At 45.7% G+C, this 20,452-nt stretch overlaps 3 pseudogenes; 2 read left to right on the top strand and 1 right to left on the bottom strand.

Moving 5' to 3' along the window:
- The first annotated feature begins 777 nt into the window (after window positions 1-777).
- On the top strand, window positions 778-10,399 carry LOC141582190 (telomeric repeat-binding factor 1 pseudogene; annotated as a pseudogene).
- On the top strand, window positions 3,615-3,715 carry LOC141582350 (U6 spliceosomal RNA; annotated as a pseudogene).
- Window positions 10,400-13,766: 3,367 nt separating the features above from the next.
- LOC141582146 (Krueppel-like factor 4 pseudogene) lies at window positions 13,767-16,021 on the bottom strand (annotated as a pseudogene).
- Window positions 16,022-20,452: the final 4,431 nt, after the last annotated feature.

Here is a 20,452-nt window from a genome sequence, read left to right as displayed (position 1 = left end):
AAGAACCCCCTGCTAGGCTCCTCCTCTGCTTTAGTGTCCTTCCCCTGCTCCTTTTCCTCAGGCCCTGCTTCCCCAGCCCTTCTCTCTGCCCTGTCACCCCTCAGACCCTCCTCTCCCCTCAATTCCCACCGCCCAGTCACCCCTGAACTGTGGCACTGTAGAGAACAGTTCCTTTCCCTAAAAACTTCTTTCATCCCCTTTCTATTTAGTCCTTGCCTCCCACCCTCACCCCTTCCCCTCACTCAGCCACCACTCTGCGTTCTGTCACTGCAATAGTGTAATTTATTATTTATTCAACATGTATTTTGATTTTATTTTCCTGGCAGCACAATAAGCCAGGACATGCTGAAACTAGAAATCACATCCACTTTCCAGTGATAGAAAGCCCAGTCCAGGGAGGTGAGAAGGAGACAGTCCTCATTAGCGCTGAGGATTCAGGGAGAACAAGATGGGTTGGGCAGGGAGGTTTCTACTTGGAACCTGGAGGTTGAGCAATGACATCCCCCTCCCCACCTGAAAGCCCATCCTGGGCGTCCACCTCCTGGGAGCAGGAGCAGCGCAGCAGCACCACCTGGTGGTCCACGCACTTCCTTTTGCAGATCATGCACAGCCCTCTCCTTCCTAGGCACCTGGGACTTCTTCAGTGGACACCAGCCTGTGTCAACTTTCCTGTAAAGCAAAAGAAGCGTGAGGTTGCTGGGGGAGGAATGGTGTCATCTCCACCTTTGGGGTGATCCATGTCACCGTGTTCAGGAGAAGAGCCCGGGCTTCCACCCCATGCAGAGAGGGGGCTCTGGCCATAAAGGCACCTGTGGAGAGGTGAGGACCCATTTTATCTACACTGATAGCCAAGAGCCTGCAGACCGCGGGGAAGGCTTCCCCTCAGCCCTGTCCTCGCAGGTTTTTCCAGGAGTCAAGGAGTAGACCTGTGCATGGCCCCTGGTGATGTGCACTGCATGCACACTTAGAAGTGAGGTCACCCTGGCTGGGGGTCCCTGGGCTGCTGGTTGTTCTGGGTGCTCAGTGTCCAGAGAGCAGGATGAGGAAGAGGCTTTGTTCCAAACAGTAACTATACTCTCTGAATTATTTTTTTCAGTAGGCTTTGTGTCATAAAATGTAGGACTCCAGAGGGGAAAAAAACTGTCTAAAATTTGTGTACTTTAATAACAAGTAAATGCCCATTAGCCACCAGGGATAGATGTTTGCAGGGCAAACCAAAAGCTCCATCATTTGCCCCAGCTCAGCAATAAACTCTTTCCTCCCCCAAATGAAAACACATCCTGACTTTTAGGGTCATCCTTTCTTGTTGTATTTTATATTTTTATAATCCCAAATTATAATTTAGTTTTGCCTTTAGAACTATGCTTTGGTTCTCCTTTATTCTGTAGATTCTTTCTCAAAATACGTATTCTGTGGTAGAGTTTCCCACAGTGTGCGTTTTGCTGACTGCTCCTCAAGGTGTAGTTGGATATGTATTTCTATGGTTTGTATTGCCTCGAAGTCGGTGACTGGCTATGGAGGGTAGCTTAGTTCAGGCTTGATTTCCTTTTCACTTGCTCTTGTCTGCTGGTACTCTACTGCGTTCTTCCATCAAGAGGAAGAACCTAACATTAGCTTTTTTTTTCTTTATTGTGTTGTTAATTGCCATTGCTGTTCAATGGCTAAATCTGTTAATTCCTTATGGGTTGCAAAACAGTTTTTATAGTCTCAGTATCTCATTCCTTCCTCATTTATTATCTGAATAATTTCTAAAGTAAGAGATTTACCCTCCTCTACTGTTTGTTTATGACTAGAAACTTGTTCATTGAGAGACTAAGCCAAGCATCTACTCCCTTATGACCCAGCAATTGCACTCTTGGTTATAAACCAATAGAAATGCATGTATGTGTGTGCTAAAATATATGAAAGTATTCACAGCAGCACGATTTGTAAAATCTGGATATAACACAATCGTCTATCAACAGTGAAGTGACAGGAAGTGTAAGCTATTTATAAAGTGCAGCATTTGACAGCCTTGAGAATGACTAGCCTATGACCACAGACAGAGATGATGAGCCCCAGGGGCGTGATGGTGACTGTGTAATGCCATTCAGCCAGAACCTGAAGAACAAATTTGTGTTAGAAATCAACAGTGGCTCCTCTGGGGTGGGGGAGGGTGGTTTATGGCTGAGTAGGACCCAAAAGTGTTTCCCTGGGGCTGTGATTGCTGTGCTTGGATGTGGGTGTTGTTTGCCGGAGGGTTCACTTTGTGAAAATCCACTGCCCGCTTGAGGATTGTTCTCTTTTCTCCATGCATGTTGTCCTTCACTCAAATATACATTTCTGGTGTTTTGAAGCAATTCTATCTACGATAAGAAGAATTGCTCCTACTGCATATCCTTGCAAATGCTGCATTGAAAAAATCAGTGCAATTTTTCCAGGAAATAAGTACATATAAAGAGGATAATTGACGACAAGAGCAGTCGGCTTGGGAGCTGACACCACAAAAGCTTTGGGAATGGATGTTGAGCTAGGAACCAGGAATCAAAATACAGAGAAGCCTATGGGAGGTGAAGGATGTGAAGTGATGCCCCAGGAGTGCATGAATGAATGAGTCATGGGCAGTGGCTCTGGGCTTGGCTGGCAAGTCATGAACTTGGGGAAAATAGAGTTAAAAAATTGGTATTTAGAGGAGAGAGGTACTCATAGACCTCTTACTACACAGAGAATGTGTGAAGATAGTGGTTGTGTGTGGATGCTTACTAGAGGGTCTTTTGGGGATGGGGCTCCCTGCGATCAGGTCGGTGAGATGGCTTGACGGGTGATGCCACTCAGCCACACAGGGCTTGCTCATGGAGTCCCTGCACAAAGTGGCCGTGGTGGCTGGGATGGACACTGCATGGGCACAGCAATCGCATCACCACCTTGGTGACAAGGCTGACCTGGCAGCTGCCACCGTTGAGGGCCCAGCCTGCCAAAAGCAGCTGTTACTTTGGATGGAGACAAAACAGGAAATGGTAATTCTGAATAAAATAGCATTATGACAGATAAATATGCCACTAATGATATAGTAGAGGTTTAAATAATTTTGAAATGATGAACAAGATTATACCAACGGGAAGAACTTACTATCAGTAAAGAAGTTAAAATGGTTTTAAAACTTTTTTTCCCTTCAGGCATATCCAGGCTGTTTTGAAAATAAGTTTGACCAAATCTTCAATGAAGTTTACTGAACTTATACATAATATCCAAGAGAATAAGGAAACATAGAGAGAGCTAGAAAACTCATTATTGTTTAGGCACCAATAACACTGATCCTAAAGCCAGCTAGAGAATAGATAAGAGAAAAGTATCATAGGATAGGCACTTCTAAGCAATTAGACATAAAGATACTGAGAAAAGCAGCAGTAGACGGTGTCCACCAATGAGCTATAAACAATTTAAAAATCCTGCCCAGGTTATGTATTCCAGGAATACAAGAATACTTTAACTTATCTGGAATGCATTTTACCACTTCATTAAAGAATAAAAGACAGAGATGGTCCCATTTCACCAGATGCAGATGAAATCCAACACTCCCTCTCACCTACATTTCTTCAGTTATCTCCACTTTTAAGAGCTTGTGATCATTTCTCATGTTGGCAGCATGCAGAATAAAACTGGAATGATACACAGAAGATCAGCATGGTCCCTACACAAGGGTGACATGAAAGTTCGTGAAGCAGTCCATATTTTTAAACTCTCAACAAACTAGGTATTGAAGGAACATACCACAAAATAATAGTAGCCACCTATGACAAACCCACAACCGATATCATACTGAATGGGCAAAAGCTGGAAGCATTTCCCTTTAACATCAGCATAAGACAAGGATGGCCTCTCTCACTGTTCCCCTTCAACATAGTGTTGGAAGTTCTGGCAGGAGCAATCAGGTCAGAGAAAGGAAGGATATTCAGATAAAAAGAGAGGAAGTCAAATTGTCTTTGCAAATGACATGATTTTGTGTCTAGAAATCCTGATTGTCTCAGCAGAAAGGCTTCTTAAGCTGATAAGCAACTTCAATAAAGTCTCAGGATACAAAAATCAATGTGCAAAAGTCACAAGCATTTATATACAACAACAATACAAAAGCGGTGAGTCAAATAATAAATAAACTCCTATTCACAATTGCTACAAACAGAATAAGAGGGCCGGGTGTGGTGGCTCATGCCGGTAATTCCAGCACTTTGGGATGCTGAAGCCGGCAGATCACCTGAGATCTCATTTGAGACCAGCTTGGCTAACTTGGTGAAATCCAGTTTCTCCTAAAAATGCAAAAATTAGCTGGGCATGGTGGCATGCACCTGTAATCCTGGGTACTCAGGAGGCTGAGGCAGGTTAATCGATTGAACCTGGGAGGTTGCAGTGAGCTGAGATGGTGCCATTGCACTCCAGCTTGCGGAACAAGAGCAAAACGCCATGTCAAAACAAACAAACAGACAGACAGAATAAGATGCCTGGGAATACAGCTAACGACGGAATTGAAGGACCTCTTCAAGGAGAATGACAAATCGCTGCTCGAGGAAATGGGAGAGGACACGAACAGATGGAAAAACACTCCATGCTCATGGATAGGAGGAATCAATATCGTGAAAATGGCCACACTACCCAAAGTAATTTATAGAGTCAATGCTGTTTTCATGAAACTGACATCTCTCACAGGATTAGAAGAAACTACTTTAAAATTCATATGGAACTAAAAAGAGAGCTTGTATAGCCAAGATGATCCTAAGCAAAGAGAACAAAGCTGGAGGCATCATGCTACTTGACTTCACATTGTGCTACAAGGCCAGTAACCAAAACAGCAGGGTGCTGGTACAAAAACAGACACATGGACAAATGGAGCAGAACAGATAACTCAGAAATAAGACCACACATCTACAACTATGTGATCTTTGACCAACTTACCAAAACAAGCAACCGGGAAAAGGTTTCTTATTTAATAAATGGTGCTGGGAGAACTAGCTAGCCATATGCAAAAAATTGAAACTGGACCCCTTCCTTACACCTTAGACAAAAATTAACTACGATGGATTAAAGACATAATTGTAAAACACAAAACTATAAAAACTCTAGAAGAAAATCTAGGCAATAGCATTCAGGACATAGGAAAAGTCAACAATTTCATGAAGGAAATGTCAAAAACAATTGCAACAAAAGCCAAAATTAGCAAATGAGATCTAATTAAATAAAAGTGCTCCTGCACAGCAAAAGAAACTATTATCGGAGTGAACAGACAAGCTACAAAGTGAGAGAAAGGTTTTGCAATCTATCCATCTGACCATGTCTAACGTCCAGAATTTTCAAGGAACACACAAGGACATGGTCCCTACACAAGGGTGACATGCAAGTTCGTGAAGCAGTCCATAGTTTTAAACTTCAAATTTTCAAGGAGGACACAAGGTTCTGTGTCCTCCAGGAAACCCAGGCTTCTGCTGGAGCTGCGAGGTGCAGGGACATCCTGAGAGAGAATGTGGAGGTTTTGCTGATCATGGACTGAGAATTCCAGGGGGTGCAGTGGGAAGATTTGTGGAGTTGGGGAGGGAGGATGATGTGGACAGAAGAGGAGTGTGCAGAGCCTCGTGGATTCAAGTGCAGAGTATGTGGGGGACCCAGCGTGACTGACACAAACAGGGAGAGGGCGTGATAAGCTCAGTCGTGGTGGGCTTGAGGAAGACGATGGTGCTGAGGCTGTGGGAGACAGGGGAGGAGGAGAAGGGGTGGCTCTCACCTGGGCTCTGTCCATGGAAGTGAGGATGGTGGAGTGGTTGGGTCTCCGTGCTGTGTGGACCTTTCTTGACCACCTGATGACAGTTTGGAGTTCCTGACACAGCGGGCTTCTTAGAGGATTGATTCTTGACCCCAAGGAAAGGAAGTGAGCTCATTCTAGGTCTCAGGTCTACCCTGATGCCTTCTTCAGGGGGTGCCACTTCTGGGTCCCCCGTGGATCCCAGCACAGGAGCCCTCTTCTGCCCTGCTGAGGGGACCAAGGCCCAGGGGAGCTGTGCTCAGATTTCATAATGCCAATATATAGCTCCGCACCTTGGAATATTATGTGGACGTGGAGGTGTTTTTCCCAAATAAAAGAAAACTAAGTAAATGGGACCCTAAAAAATAAAATACAACTGAGCAATGGAGAGTAGAAGAAAATTTTCCTACTTTTCAGTTTCCCTGAATGTTGGTCTCAAGGGGCTGGAGAGAGAAGTTGCAGGGAGAACAGAAACTCAGAGAGGGCTGGAGCTCCCAAGCGCTACTCACCTCCACAAGAAAGACATGCGGGAAACGGTTAAGGCAATTTCACATCACTTTGAAATTCTGTAATATTAGGGAATTGTAGTAACTCTCTTCAGTGTAATAATAATATTGTTGTCGGAAACAGGTTATTTTTTAAGAGATGACCACCAAAGTATTTAGAAATGAAGGTCATGCTGTTGGCAAGTGATTGCCTAATGTTTCAGCAAAAATTGTGGAAATATAATTTATTACATACACAAAGGAAATAATTAGATCTATGGTGACGATTGTATTCTTTCCAACTTTTGGACTCTGAAATTTTTTAAATAACTTGGAGAAAAAAATTAAAGCTAATACTACATAAACACATGAGAAATGTTCACAACGTCATGTTGAATGAAAATTAAACTTCAAGACTAGCTGAGGTGACTCATATCCAATCCCAGAGCTTTTAGAGGCTGAGCTGGGAGGACCGCTTTAGGCCAGGTATTTGAAAGCAGCCTGGGCAACATGGCGAGACCCCATCTCTACAACACACTAAAAAATTAATGAGCCTGGTGGCAGGTGCCTGTGGTTCTGGCTACTTGGGAAGCTGAGTGGGGGGATTGCTTCAGCCTGGGAGTTCAAGGTTGCAGTGAACTGTGATCATACCACTGCAATTTAGCCTCAGTGACACAGCAAGACCATGTTTCAAAAAAAAAAAAAAAAAAAAAAAAGAGTGAGAGAGAGAAGAAAAAAAAATATATCAGGCCTTTCAAAGCATTCAAGAGCATGTGCATGAGAATGTCAGTTGTGTGTGGATGTGTCATTGTGTCGAGAGTGTCTGAGTAAGAATGTGTGTCAATATGTGTGACAACATCTTTTTGTCTGTGTGCAATGGTGTATGAGTCTATGTGCGCATTCATTCATTCATTTATTCACTCAACAAGTATATTTAAAGTAACAGTCACTGTTCGAGGCAGCTGTGAACAATCAAAATCACTGTCCTTGTCCTCATAAAGCATGTATGCTAGAGGACAGAAAGAGTATAAGCAATTAAAATAAATACAATCATAGCTGGGCACAAATGTATGTAATCCCAGCACTTTGGGAGGCTGAAGCAGGAGGACCACTTGAGGCCAGAAGTTTGAGAACAGTTTGGGAAACATATCAAGACTCCGTTTGTACCAAAAGTAAATACAAAACTAGCCGAGTGTGATGGCACACACCTGTAGTCCCAGCTACTTGGGAGGCTGAGGTGGGAGGATCACTTGAGCCCAGGAGTTTGAGGCTATGGTGAGCCAAGATTGCACCACCGCATTCCGGCCTGGGTAACAGCACAACCGTGTCTCTCAAAACAAATAAGTAAAGAATTCTTAAATGTTAGTAAAAGGGTTGCGAACAAAAACAAAGCAGGGTGGGGTGAGGGGGATGGGAGGTGCCAAGTGGGCAGTGCAGAGACAGGCTCCGGTGGGCATGAGGAGAACGTGGGGCGGGGGGCGGGGAAGGGAGCCCTGGAGATGAGTTTCAGGCAGGGGAGTGGCTGTGCAGAGGCTCTGAGGTATGGACACCTGGGGTGCTGGATAAACCGTGATGCCTGGGAGGGCCTCGGTCTGGCCCCACCGCACAGCCGCACCTGGGTAAACTGGGCGGTCACTGGAGAGGGCCTTGCCCACGAGAGGGACTTTTCACCATGTTCTCCGCCCTCCCCACACCCCAGTTCCTCTGCCAGAAATGAGCGCGTGATCTCGCCTCGGGCGCCCTTCCCGGGAAGAAGTTGCGCACGTGTCACTGCTGTCACAGGAAGCAGGGGCGCTGAAAAGGAAGAAGGAGCAGAAGAAAACGTTTCTTCTTTCCGGGTTTCTGGAGGGTGGGCCCGGAGGGCTGGAGAGGGGATGAGGAGACAGAAACCTCAGGGGCGGCTCCAGAGCTTCCCGCTCCTCCCGCGGGTGGGGTCCCCGGCTGCCAGAGGCCGCTTCACCCCGCCGATGCCCAGCCCGGCTCCGGGTCTCTGCCTGACCCACCCCCGCTCCTCCCTCCGCTGCTCCGCAGAATCCGAGCGCGGCCCGCGGCCGTGCGGATGGGGGAGCTGCCGGGCAGAAACGGGGCGACACGGAGAGGAGCCGCTCGGTGCCAGGCGCGGCTGGGGGCGCCCAGGGGAAGGACCCGGCTTTGTGGCCGAGGCCAAGGCCGTGGCTGCCGGCTGGATGCTCTGTTTTCTCAGCCGCTCCGAGGACTCTCGCCCACGGCAGCACCGAGGCTGTTCTTCACGGACCACCCAGTCCAACCGCTTATCCATTGAGAACTGCGCACATAGGTCAGTTTTTGATACGAATTGCAGCAGGAAAAAACCTGGATGCACAGTTTGAAAATGATGAACGAATGACACCCTTGGAACAGCCCTGATGATCTGGGGTTCAGTGGAAAAGGAACAGGACAAACTTCACGAAGAAATAGAGAATTTAATCGAAATTCAGGCTATCGCTGTTTGTATGGAAAATGGCAACTTTAAAGAAGCAGAAGTCTTTGAAAGAATATTTGGTGGGCTGGGCGCGGTGGCTCACGCCTGTAATCCTAGCACTTTGGGCGGCCGAGGCGGGTGGATCACGAGGTCAATAGATCGAGACCATCCTGGTCAACATGGTGAAACCCCGTCTCTACTAAAAATACAAAAATACAAAAAAAAAAAAAAATTAGCTGGGCATGGTGGCACGTGCCTGTAATCCCAGCTACTCAGGAGGCTGAGGCAGGAGAATTGCCTGAACCCAGGAGGCGGAGGTTGCGGTGAGCCGAGATCGCGCCATTGCACTCCAGCCTGGGTAACAAGAGCGAAACTCCGTCTCAAAAAAAAAAAAAAAAAATTCGGTGATCCAAATTCTTATATGTCTTTAAAAAGGAAATTGCTTATGATAATCTCTCAGAAAGATACATTTCATTCCATGGAGTAAATGAAGAGTTATGTGAATTATGTGCTAAGTGAAAAATCATCCACCTTTCTAATGAAGGCAGCCGCAAAAGCATAGAAAGTAAAAGAGCGAGAACAATAACTTCTCAAGAGAAACCCAATGGTAATGATGCTGAAATGGAAACCGAAGCTAATTTGGATACAAGAAAAAGGTCTCACAAGAATCTTTGCTTATCTAAGTTGAAACATGGAACCCAACAACAAGACCTTAATAAGAAAGAAAGAAGAGTAGGAACTCTTCAAAGTGCAAGAAAGAAAAAAGAAAGCAGAAGAGCCAGTGAAAGTACGATACCTGTTTCAAAGGGTCAGCTGGTGACTCCTGAAAAGCACTGAGCTAGAAAAAGACAGATGTGGCTTTGGGAAGAAGACAAGAATTTGAGCTCTGGAGTGAGGAAATTTCGAGAGGGTAACATCTAAAGTACTGTTGCAGTATAAATTCAACAACCTGACAAATGTCATGTTAAAAGGCACAATGAAGAAACTAAAATGGATTTGCTCAGACAGTGAAGACTGATTGTGTTTGTAAAAGCTTGGTGAAAGGACAATTAAGTATTTTGGTTGCTACGTTTTGTTTGAAACTTGCATCATTGATGTATTTTAAAACTTTACATTGTTACAGTATTTTTCTGTGACCATCAATTAATATGAGGGTTTGTACTATAAGAGTTAAAGTATATGCTATCGTATTCTTTAAGAACTTTATTTTGATAAACTGTAAATTTGTTGAAGCCTGCTACATTAGCATTCCCACGCACAAATCATGTTCCAATGAAAAAATTAAAAGCTGATATAAAAAAATTTAATTAACCTATTTTGTATCTGTAGGCTGACCTCAACCCTGTAACGTAACCCATTAAAATGAATTTGCTAGATGATTGAATAACAATAGTCCTTTGGTATGAGATAATGACTTGGTTTATGGCCTTAATATGCTACTTAATTACTTAAGACATGTATTAATAGAATGATAAATGTACAAAGTAACCTATAAGCATGACAGTCTTTTGCTTTCAATGGTTTCATGTAAAGAAAAAAAAACTTGAACACAGTAATACCCAAGGACACAAGTGAACAATAGACACTGGGAAGGGAGGGTGGGAGTGAGAGCTGAAAACTGCCTACCGGGTGCTCTGCTCACTACCTGGGCAATGGATCATCTGTGCCCCACACCTCAGCAGTGCAGTGTACCCAGCTAACAAGCCTGCCATGTGCTCCCTGGATCTAAAATAAAAATAAATTTTATTATTACCCATGGAACAAAATCTGTACTATTAGCAAGAGTCATTTTGCGTCTCACTTGGAAACAATTTGACTTTTGTTCCAGTGTTTAAACTTTGACAAAAATGGTTTTGAATAGATCTGTATAGCCTGATGCCATAAACATAATATAACCTGTTGCCATAAATATAAGATTCTCTGATACATTCATTTAACATATCAATATCGGGCCAAAAATAATATTGTGTAAAGTTTAAATAGCTATTGACTATGAGCACCTTGACGTCTATGATAGGTAATAAACAAGGCCATACATACCTTGCTAAGCAGTTTTGGTTTTTCACTAACATTGCATTTTTTAAAGATTTAAACTCACAGAATTATTGAGCATATTGACTTGTGTGCTTTATTTAGCAAGTGAGTAAAAATATTGGAATAATAAAGCATTTGCATAAAAATCAAATGGTAGTGTGTTGTAATCTGTATTTTACTTCCTATTAAGGTTTTATACGTGATTTCCCATGGTTCCTGCATTTGTTATCTTATTATATACTATATATAATCAGAAACATGGATAATTTTTTAAAAGAAGAATCTGACAGCTGCGCGGCGACGCCCCCCTGTGGCCACAGGGCTGAGAACGGTGGCCCTTAGCTCCATCCTCACCTGCTCAGCCGAGACCTCCCCTGGGTCTCCCTGGGCTCCCGGCAGCAGGAAAGGCGTCTGAACACAAGAGGGCGCCCCTACCCCATGTCACGGTTGGGATCGGCCGCGTCTGTGTGGGTCTGTTCATGGGCTTTTTATTCTATTCCATTGATTTAAGCCTATTTTATAACAATGTCGCACTGCTTTTTATTACTAGAGGTTTATAGTAAATCTTGAAATTACTCAATATGCATCCTCCAAATTCCTTCTTTTTAAAGTTATTTCAGCTATTCGAACTTATTTATATTTTCATAGAAATGGTAGCTTCAGCTTGCCAATTTCTTTTAACATTTCCTTTAAAGCTCACTGGTGTCTTAATTGAAAATGCACTTAATTTAACAGCTCAGTCTTGGAGAAGTAATAACACTGGATATTCCACTTCTTGAATACGCAATTTCTCTGTTAATTTTGATCTTCTTTACTTTCTGTCGGTAGTGCTTGTAGACTTTAGTGTAGAAATTATACACACTATTAAAAAATTGATGCCTGAACATGGTATTACTTTGCTAATTTTTATTTTGAGACAGAGCTTTGCTCTGGTTGCCCAGGTAGAATGCAATGATGTGATGTTGGCTCACTGCAACCTCTGCCTCCTGGGTTCAAAAGATCTCCTGCCTCAACCTCCTGAGTACATGGGATTGCAGGCTTCCACCACCATGCCCGACTAATTTTGTATTTTTAGTAGAGAGAGGATTTCGCCATGCTGGCCAGGCTGGTCTGGAACTCCTGACCTCAAGTGACCCACCCACCTTGGCCTCCCAAAATGCTGGGATTACAGGAGTGAGCCTCTGCACCCGGCCTGTTTTTTATTGTATTAATTGAGTTGTGTTATTTAATTTGCAGTTTATTTGAATCAAACACTTCCCCATAAACCAATCTGGAGTGACATATTTTTTAAAATGTGTATTTGAATTTATTAACTTCTTGCACTGAATTTTTGGTCTTTGTTCGAGAGAAATCATTGTTCTTGGTTCTTTTTTCTTCTAATTTTGTTGTCTGCATTTTCTTTTTTTAATCTGAGTAATGTTGGCCTCATAAATCCAGTTGAAAAGAGTTGCCTCCTTTAATTTCTAAAAAGGTGTGTGTAAAATTGATGCTATTTTCAACTGTGTGTTTCATATAATTCATCAGCAAAGCCTTCTGGACCTTTTGTATTCTCTATGGGAAGGATTTCAACTACAAATTCAATTTCTACAATTTATATATGGCTGGTCACATTTTCTATTTCTTCTTAGATCAGTTTTCATGAATTTTCTCTCTCAAGGAAATTGTTCATTTGGATGTCAAGCTTATTGGCATAAAATTATTAATATTCCTTTTCTTGACCTGAAGGTCACAGTGGTCTGATGTTCTTTTATTCCTGTTATTGTTAATTTGTATCTTTTTGTCTTGATCAATCTAGTTAGGGTTTTATAAAATTTACTGATTATTTTCCCGTACAAGCAAGTTTAGGATTTGTTAATTTTATTTATCTTTCTAAGTAATTGACTTCAGTTTCATTATCATTTCCTTCCTCTGCATGTTCCTTTTCATTTCTTATGGCAGAAGCTAAGTTACTAATTTGACATCTTCTTCTTTTCTAATAGAGGTACTTAAAAATGTCATTTTTTCTCTATTATTTCAGCTGCACACCATAGATTCTGATTTATTTTACTTTAATATCCTTCAGTTTAGAGGATTTCCTAATTTCTCTTGTGATTTCTACTTTGACAAAATTGTCATTTAGAGTTTTGATGTTTAATTTCTAAATAGTTGGTATTTTTACAATCATGTATCTTAGTCCATTTTGGCTGTTGTAACAGAATACTATAGTCTGTGTGGATTATAAACAAAAGAAATCTATTTCTCACAATTCCAGAGCCTGGGAAGTCCAAGGTCAAGACAATAGCAGAATGAGTGTGTGATTCAGGTGTTTCCAGATTCACAAATGGTGTCTTTTCTCAGTGTTCTTACATGGTGGAAGGGGCAAAGGACCTGAATGAAGTCCCTTTTATAAGAACAGTAACCTAATTAATAAGGGATCTGCCCTCATGACTTAATCACCTCTTAAAGGCTCCACCTCCAAACACCATCACATTAGGGATTAGGTTTCAATATATGAACTTAGGGAATGACCAAAACATTCAGTCCACAGGATCACCTTATTGCTACCAATTTCTAATGCGTTTTCATATGGTCTGAAACTACGTCTTGTATGGTTTCAATATTTTCAAATGTATTGTTTGATGGCCTGAGATATAGTTTCTCTTGGTAAATGTATAATTCACACTTGAGACAATAAAAATTTTTTACTGATGTTCATATGTATTTATATACATAAAGTCTGTGTGGTTAATGTTTTTGTTTTTCTAGTTCTTTGTTGGAATTTTCTATAGTTTTTAAATTTATTGCTAAAGTTTTAACATATCTAATCATGCTCATAGAATTCTCCATTTCTCTCTGTAATTTTATCCATTTCTTTGTGAACTCTGAAGTTAAGCTATTGGGCGGATTTCTGATTGCATGTCTTTTTGTTGGATTGATGCTTTTGTTATTGTGAAATGTCTCTCTCTCTGTTTTTTTAATCTCTGGTAATACATTTCATTTGAAAATCTCTTCTTTACTGGTAGTAATATAACAGGTAGCAATATAATGCTTTCAACCCCCTTAGGCTTACTGTTCACGTGACATTGCTTCTTCCGTCAATTTTCATTTAACTTAGACCTACGTGTGCAGGCGTTAGTCTGTTTTCACACTGCTAATGTTGTAACCAAGCGAGTTGTAAGGAAAGTGCCACACTCTGAGATAGAATCAGGAGTTCTTTGTTGCCAGTGACCAAGAGACAGCTAACGCTCAAAATTCTCTTGGCCCGGAAGAAGGGGCTTGATTCCTTTTTACACTTTGCTTAGAGAAAGGGGGTAATCACCCCCTTGCATTTTGTAAGTCCAGGAATATTCAAGTTGGATTTAGAATTGGAATGATAGAAGATCCAGTCACAGACGCCATCGATTCTTTGATTTTTGTCTTTTGGATTCCTCGTTTTTCCTGATTATCCACTCACAAGTTGACTCAGCTGGGAACCTGACCATGAATGTAGTGCTTTCTGGCTGGGCTCCGCCCCTCATCGGGAAGACCAGGTGAAAAGGTAAAGAAACAAACAAAAACCTGAATTCTCCCTTGGCAGTGTGGGTCATATCCACTGTCTGGGATTTAAAATGCCTCATCATGTGCAAGGCGAGGTGGTCTGACCTGGAAAATGCTCGGTGGCGTTTCTGGCACCGGAACGGGCGTTGCCCAGTGTGTTTACCGTAGTGCCTGGTCAGTTCATCTGAGCAGACGAATTTCCATCCACAGCCCTGGCAGTCACCGTGGTAAGGTTTCTCACCTGTGTGGGCTCGCAGGTGTGCCTTGGGATGGGAACTCTTTGTGTGGGTGGCCGTGCTTTTCTGGGACACGATCGTCTTCCCCTGTTTGGCCTGGGCTCCTCGGCAGGCAGGAACCCGGCGGCTTGAGCTCTTGGTCATGGAGCGGCGGACTTGCGGCTGAGTCTGGTCAGGCAGGAAGGATGGGTAATCGGGCCCTGGGTGGGGATGGAAGCCGGGGAAGTGGCAGGGCAGGGTGACAGTCCCTGCTGCTCAGCAGTTCCTCAGGTCCCAGGGGTCGGGGGCTGCCGCCCCAGGGGGACGTCGTGTGCAGCCCGCCGTGGCCATGGCTGGGAGGGGTCCAGCGCCTGAGTGGGTGCACGAGGAGACTCCTCCTGCTTGATCTTGGGGTAAGGGCGCTGCGGGCCGCCGTTGTGGGGGCCGCCACCACCACCACCAGGTGGCTGCTGTCAGGGCCGTCTTCGCTGCCGCTGATGACAACTGGCTGTGTACTCGCTGCCCGGGGGCGCTCAGTGACGCCTTCAGCACGAACTTGCCAGTCACCCCAACAGCTGGCAGCTGCAGCTGCAGCGGTGGAGTGGACCCCGGCTCCAACTGCGGCTGCAGCAGGTCCGCCGCAGAGCCGCCAGAGGGGCTCATGTTGTGCATGTCCTCCAGGTCGAAGGAAGCCGTCGGAGGGGGAGCGGACTTTCTGCCACAGAGGAGGCCTCCGCCCGTGGGGTCCCCACGCCTGGGTCGCCCCGCCGGCATCGGACAGCCGAAGCTGCAGGTGGAGGGTGCGCTGGCAGGGCCGCTGCTCGACGGGAACGACGAGGAAGACGCGGATGCTGACAAGGGTACAGTGGCGGCCACTGACTGCTGATGGACAGCGGACCGGAGAGGACAAGGCCCAGGTCCAGGAGGCCGCCGAGCTCCTCGGTCTCTCTCCGGGGCAGGGGGCCAGGTTGCTACCGCCGCAAGCTGCAGGGGCTCCGGCAGGTCTGTGGCCACGGTCGCCACCACTAGGTCCTGGCGTGGCCAGGAAGCATTGGGGGAAGTCCTTCATGTGGGAGAGCTCCTCCTGCCAGCGGCTAATCGGGTTATTTGGAGCACCTGCTTAACACAGTGTCCTCTCCCTTCCCGCCCGGCCAGACGCCAACGTGGAGAAAGGTGGGAGCAGCGCCTCGCTGACAGCCCTGTCAGACCCCCCAGGTGGCTGCCTCATGAATGTGAGGGCCCAGAAGGTCCTCAGGAGCCCGAAGCATCTGGGGCACCTGAGCCCCAAAGTCAACGAAGAGAAGACTTAGAAACGAAGCCAAAACCCAAACCCCCAAGTTGCCTGACGTCCTTCTTCTTTAGATTAAATATAAATTAGAGTCATCCTTTTTAAAAAGTTTCTTTGTTTACAAAGCTCTTAGAAAAGTAGACAATCTTATAAAAATAGACAATCAGCAAGGCAAGAAAGTAGGCCCGGTGGCCGGGCTGCCCTGTCTTCCACTCACCAGCGTCCTCCACCACTATCATGGTCACCTGGGTTGCTGCCGTGGGCGCAGGGGCTGTGGCCAGGGCAGTGGGCAGGAGTTGCCACTCGGTGAGGCTGCCACGGTGGAGAACTGGTGGGTGCTGCAGGGCACGGAGTCTGGGGAGCTGGAGTCTGGATGCACGGAGTCTGGGTGCGCAGAGGCCACAGGCGCGGGTCATGGGCCTGTGGGTGGGGAGGGGACCGGAGGGGCGGCGAGGTCACTCGGCGGCTCCTGGTGCCTCCGCTGCCTGCCACGGCCTCTGCTCCCCACGCGCCCGCTCCTTCTCTCTGGGAAACTTGGAAAAACTCTTAATATGTGCAGATTCCTTAGGCTTTCTTGATTCTTTCCGGGCCTTAACGTAGATTTAGAGAATTATAAATTCTTGCAACAGAAAATCTGCCTTAAAAAAGTCTTCCCCGGTGATCTTTAGGCAGCTCATCTACAGACAGGTTCTTAGACACCCTGGCAAGTTTCAATGTTGAAAATTGTTTCCTCTTCCCTCAAAGCAATGACAGGGCACGTGGCCAATGGACGGGGACCGGAAACCGAGGCTGCCCCCGAGGGCGCGTCTAAGGCAGAAGACAAGGACCGCATCCGAAAGCACGTCCCGTCCCGTGGAGCTGCAGCATTTCAGATCAATACTGCAAATACCCCCGAACTGCCAAGGAACACGGCCCAGGCACCCTCTGAGGAGGGATTCTCACTTTTAATTCCTCTGTTCTTCATCTTCTGCTCTGTTGGAACCCAAAACCTTCGAGTGGATCTCTCCCGTTCTGGGAGCGCAGCTGTTCCTGGGACTCGGCTCCAGCTGCCGCCCACTCTGGCCTAACCGGGCTGTGCGGTGGAGGTGGCGGCCCCTTTAAGGCCCCGCTGCGCCTGCGCCTGGGGCTCTCGGAGGCGGGGCCGGAGCGGAGGACCAAGCGGCCGCAGGGGGGCGGTGGGCGGTGGCTGAGACAGCGGCGGTGCCGGAGGGGAGGGGAGGGGAAGGGCGTGGTGGGGCGGGGCGGGGCGGGGATGGGAGGGGCGGGGCGGGGATGGGAGGGGCGGGGTGGGGCCGGTGGCGGGGGAGGGGAAGGGCAGGGGAGGGGCGGGGAGGGGAGGGGAGGAGCGCGGTGGGGGCGGTAGCGGGGGAGGGGCTGGGGCGGGGAAGGGCAGGGGAGGGGAGGGATCGGGAGGGCAGGGGAGGGTTGGGGAGGGGAGGGGAGGGTTGGGGAGGGGAGGGGAAGGGGAGGGTTGGGGAGGAGAGGGGAAGGGAAGGGAGGGGAGGGGAGGGCTGGGGAGGGGAGGGGAGGGGAGGGCTGGGGAGGGGAGGGGAGGGCTGGGGAGGGGAGGGTGGCGCCGCCGCTGGGAGCCGCTCAGTGAGTGCGGCGCTTCTGGAAACGCAGGACAGGCGGGCGGGCTGCGGAGGGCGGAGGCGCGGGGCGTGGCGGCCGCCATGCCTGTGGGAAGTGGAGGTTTGCCGGGAAGTCCACCAGCGTTTGTGAGGTGAGGGCGCCGCGCCAGGCCGCGGGCGGGGAGTTCGGGACCCCGGCGCGCAGCTGGGTTGACGCGCGCAGGGGCCTTCGCAGCGTTTGCTGGGCGAGCCGGCCGGGGCGGCCGCCGGGCTGGAGTCCCTGCGCCGGGTTCCTCTCCCCGCGGCCGCCGCAGCCCTCCTCTCGGGGCGCCGGGAAGAATCCCGCTGGCGGGAGCGGGTCTTTGGGGCTTCTCAGATGATCTCACCGGGCGTCCTTTCACCGAAGCGCAGCAAGACTTTTGGAGTGGTGTCCTCGCTTTCCTTTTTTTTTTTTTTTTTTTTTGCTGGTAAAGCTGCTTTCCACAGGAAGTCTTTTCTTGAAGTGCTGTCATTTATTTCTTTGGGGTACAGTGTTGTTCACCCGAAGGAATGACTCCCAGTGCTCGAGGACGTTAAAGTGATCTGCTGGTCGTTTCAAAGCTTTGTTCTGAGCTGATACGCGTTAGTAGCTTTCTTTTGTTGTTAAATTTTATTGGTAAAATTTCACCTGTGAACCAGCAGCTCGGTTTTCTATTCTAAAATGCTAGCTTTAAGATTTCTGAGAACTTTGTGTCAAAGAAGTCTTTGAAAAGTTACAGAAGTCTGTGGAAGAAGTTGACAATTTGAAATGTGCAGGTGGTCGGGGGACAGTGGATCACACGTGTAATCCCAGCGCTTTGGAAGGCCAAGGTGGGCAGACCACTGGAGCCCAGGAGTTCCAGACCGGCCTGGGCAACATGGCAAAACCCCATCTCTACTGAAAATACAAAAATTAGCTGTCTGTGGTGGTGTGTCCCTAGCTACCTGGGAGGCTGAGATGGGAGGATCTATCAGAGCCTGGGAGGCTGAGATTACAGTGAGCAGTGATCTTGCCAGTGCACGCAGGCCTGGATGGCAGAGGGAGAACCTAAAAAAAAAAAAAAAAAGTACAGGTAATAAATTTATACTAAGTAAAATTCACCACAGATGAAGAAATAGAACATTGCTAGATTGGGGTATATATGTAAGAGTCACATTGTTGGGTTTAGAGGTATCAGATATTGTTGAACATTTTCCCAAAGTGGTTGTAAAACTTATCAGGGACTATTCTGCTTATCCCACATCCTTGCTGATGCTTGTCAGTTCAAAGTTATTTTGCCATTGGAGTAGAGGTGCAGTAATGTATCAGTGTGGTTTCATTTTGCCTTTTCCTGGTATTGAGGTTGAGTATTTTTTAGTACCATTTATATGTCCTCTTTTGTGAAGTGCCTGTTAAATCTCTGTATCCTGTTTTCAGGATATGCTTGTTTTTCTGTTGATTTGTAACACTTTATTCTGGTTATGTGTCCTTTCTAGGATATATACATATTGCATTTCTCTTTTTTCAAACTGTAGCTTGCCTTTTCACTCTTTTAATGGTGTTTTTAAATGAATGGAGATTCTCTATTTTTTTTTTTTCTTTTTTAGACAGGATCTCACTCTGTTGTCCAGGCTGGAGTGCAATGGCACAATTACAGCTCATTGCAATCTCGACCTCCCAAGGCTCTGGTGATCCTCCTGCCTGAGCCCCCAAGTAGCTGGGATCTGCAGGGGAGCACCATTATGCTCAGCTCTTTTTGTATTTTTAGTAGAGATGGGGTTTTAACATGTTACATAGGCTGGTCTGGAATTCCTGGGATCAAGTGATACACCTGCCTTGGCCTCCCAAAGTGTAGGGATTACAGGAATGAGCCAGTGTACCCAGCCTGAGTTTAATTTTAATGGAATTATACTTGATCAATCTTTTCCTTTATGGTGACTGCTTTTTGTGTCCTGTTAATCAATGCCTAACCTAAGAATATGAACACATTTTTTTCTGTGTTAACCTCATAGCAATTTTATTTTAGTTTATGCTTTTTTTTTTTTTTTTTTTTTTCAGACAGACTTTCACTCTATTTCCCAGGCTAGAGTGTGGTGGCATAATCTCAGCTCACTGCAACTTTCATCTCCTGGATCAAGGGATCCTCCCACCTTAGCCTCTTGAGTACCTGAGACCATAGGCATGTGCTACCATGCCTGGCTAATTTTTTTTTTTTTTTTTTTTTTTTTTTTTTTTTTTTGTAGAGATGGGCATTGAACATTTTCCCAGGTTAGTCTCAAACTCTTGGGCTCAAGTAGTCTGCCCACTTCAGCCTCCCACAGTGCTGGGATTACAGGTGTGAGCCACCCCACCCAGCCATGATTCACTTTTTACTCTACTAAAAAATAGCCATCTCTACTAAAAATACATGGATGTGACTGTTTAATGTAGCACCATATATTGACCGGAACATCCTTGTCCTTCTGGACTGTGTGGCACTTTTTTTCATAAATCAGGTGGCTGTATGATCATCTGATTTATGAAATCAGTGTGGGTCTGTTTCTGGACCAACCTGAGCAGCATAGTGAGATCCCATCGCTACAAAAAATCATAAATAAAGATGTAAAATGTTTTTAAGTGGGTAGAGAAGATGGAGTCATAGGTGATAATTTATAAATGATTGTCAGTTTTTGGCTACATACAGGTGTTGGTAAGTCAGATCTGTTGGGAGTTTAGGCAACATGTATTAAGAGAATTATGTGTTCAGAATGATTGCTAGATGTTCACTGACTTCAATTAGATATTATTTGAGACTCACAGAGCTACAGGTTTTATTATTTTATTTATTTATTTGTCTTTTAAAAAATTTTACCATCTTCCTGTCAAGGCAGTAACTCTATACTTAATTGTTCTTAAGTATACCTAATTACCAGGAAAATTTTATGGATCATATCTAATTGTTAAGCCATTAAAGGACTGACGTGATGTAATATAGACAATAGTATTCTACATAATAGTTTCAGGACTACATCAATGAAATTGTTTCTTTTTCTTCTTCTTATTCTTCCCCTTCCCCTTCCCCTTCCCCTTCCCCTTCCCCTTCCCCTTCCTCTTTTCTTCTTTCTTCCTTCTTTTTTCTCCTGCATATAGTTTGAACAT

This window comes from Saimiri boliviensis, chromosome 19 (assembly GCF_048565385.1).
Source record: "Saimiri boliviensis isolate mSaiBol1 chromosome 19, mSaiBol1.pri, whole genome shotgun sequence".
Classification (NCBI taxonomy): Eukaryota; Metazoa; Chordata; class Mammalia; order Primates; family Cebidae; genus Saimiri; species Saimiri boliviensis.
This window is presented reverse-complemented; position numbering and strand designations above follow the sequence as displayed.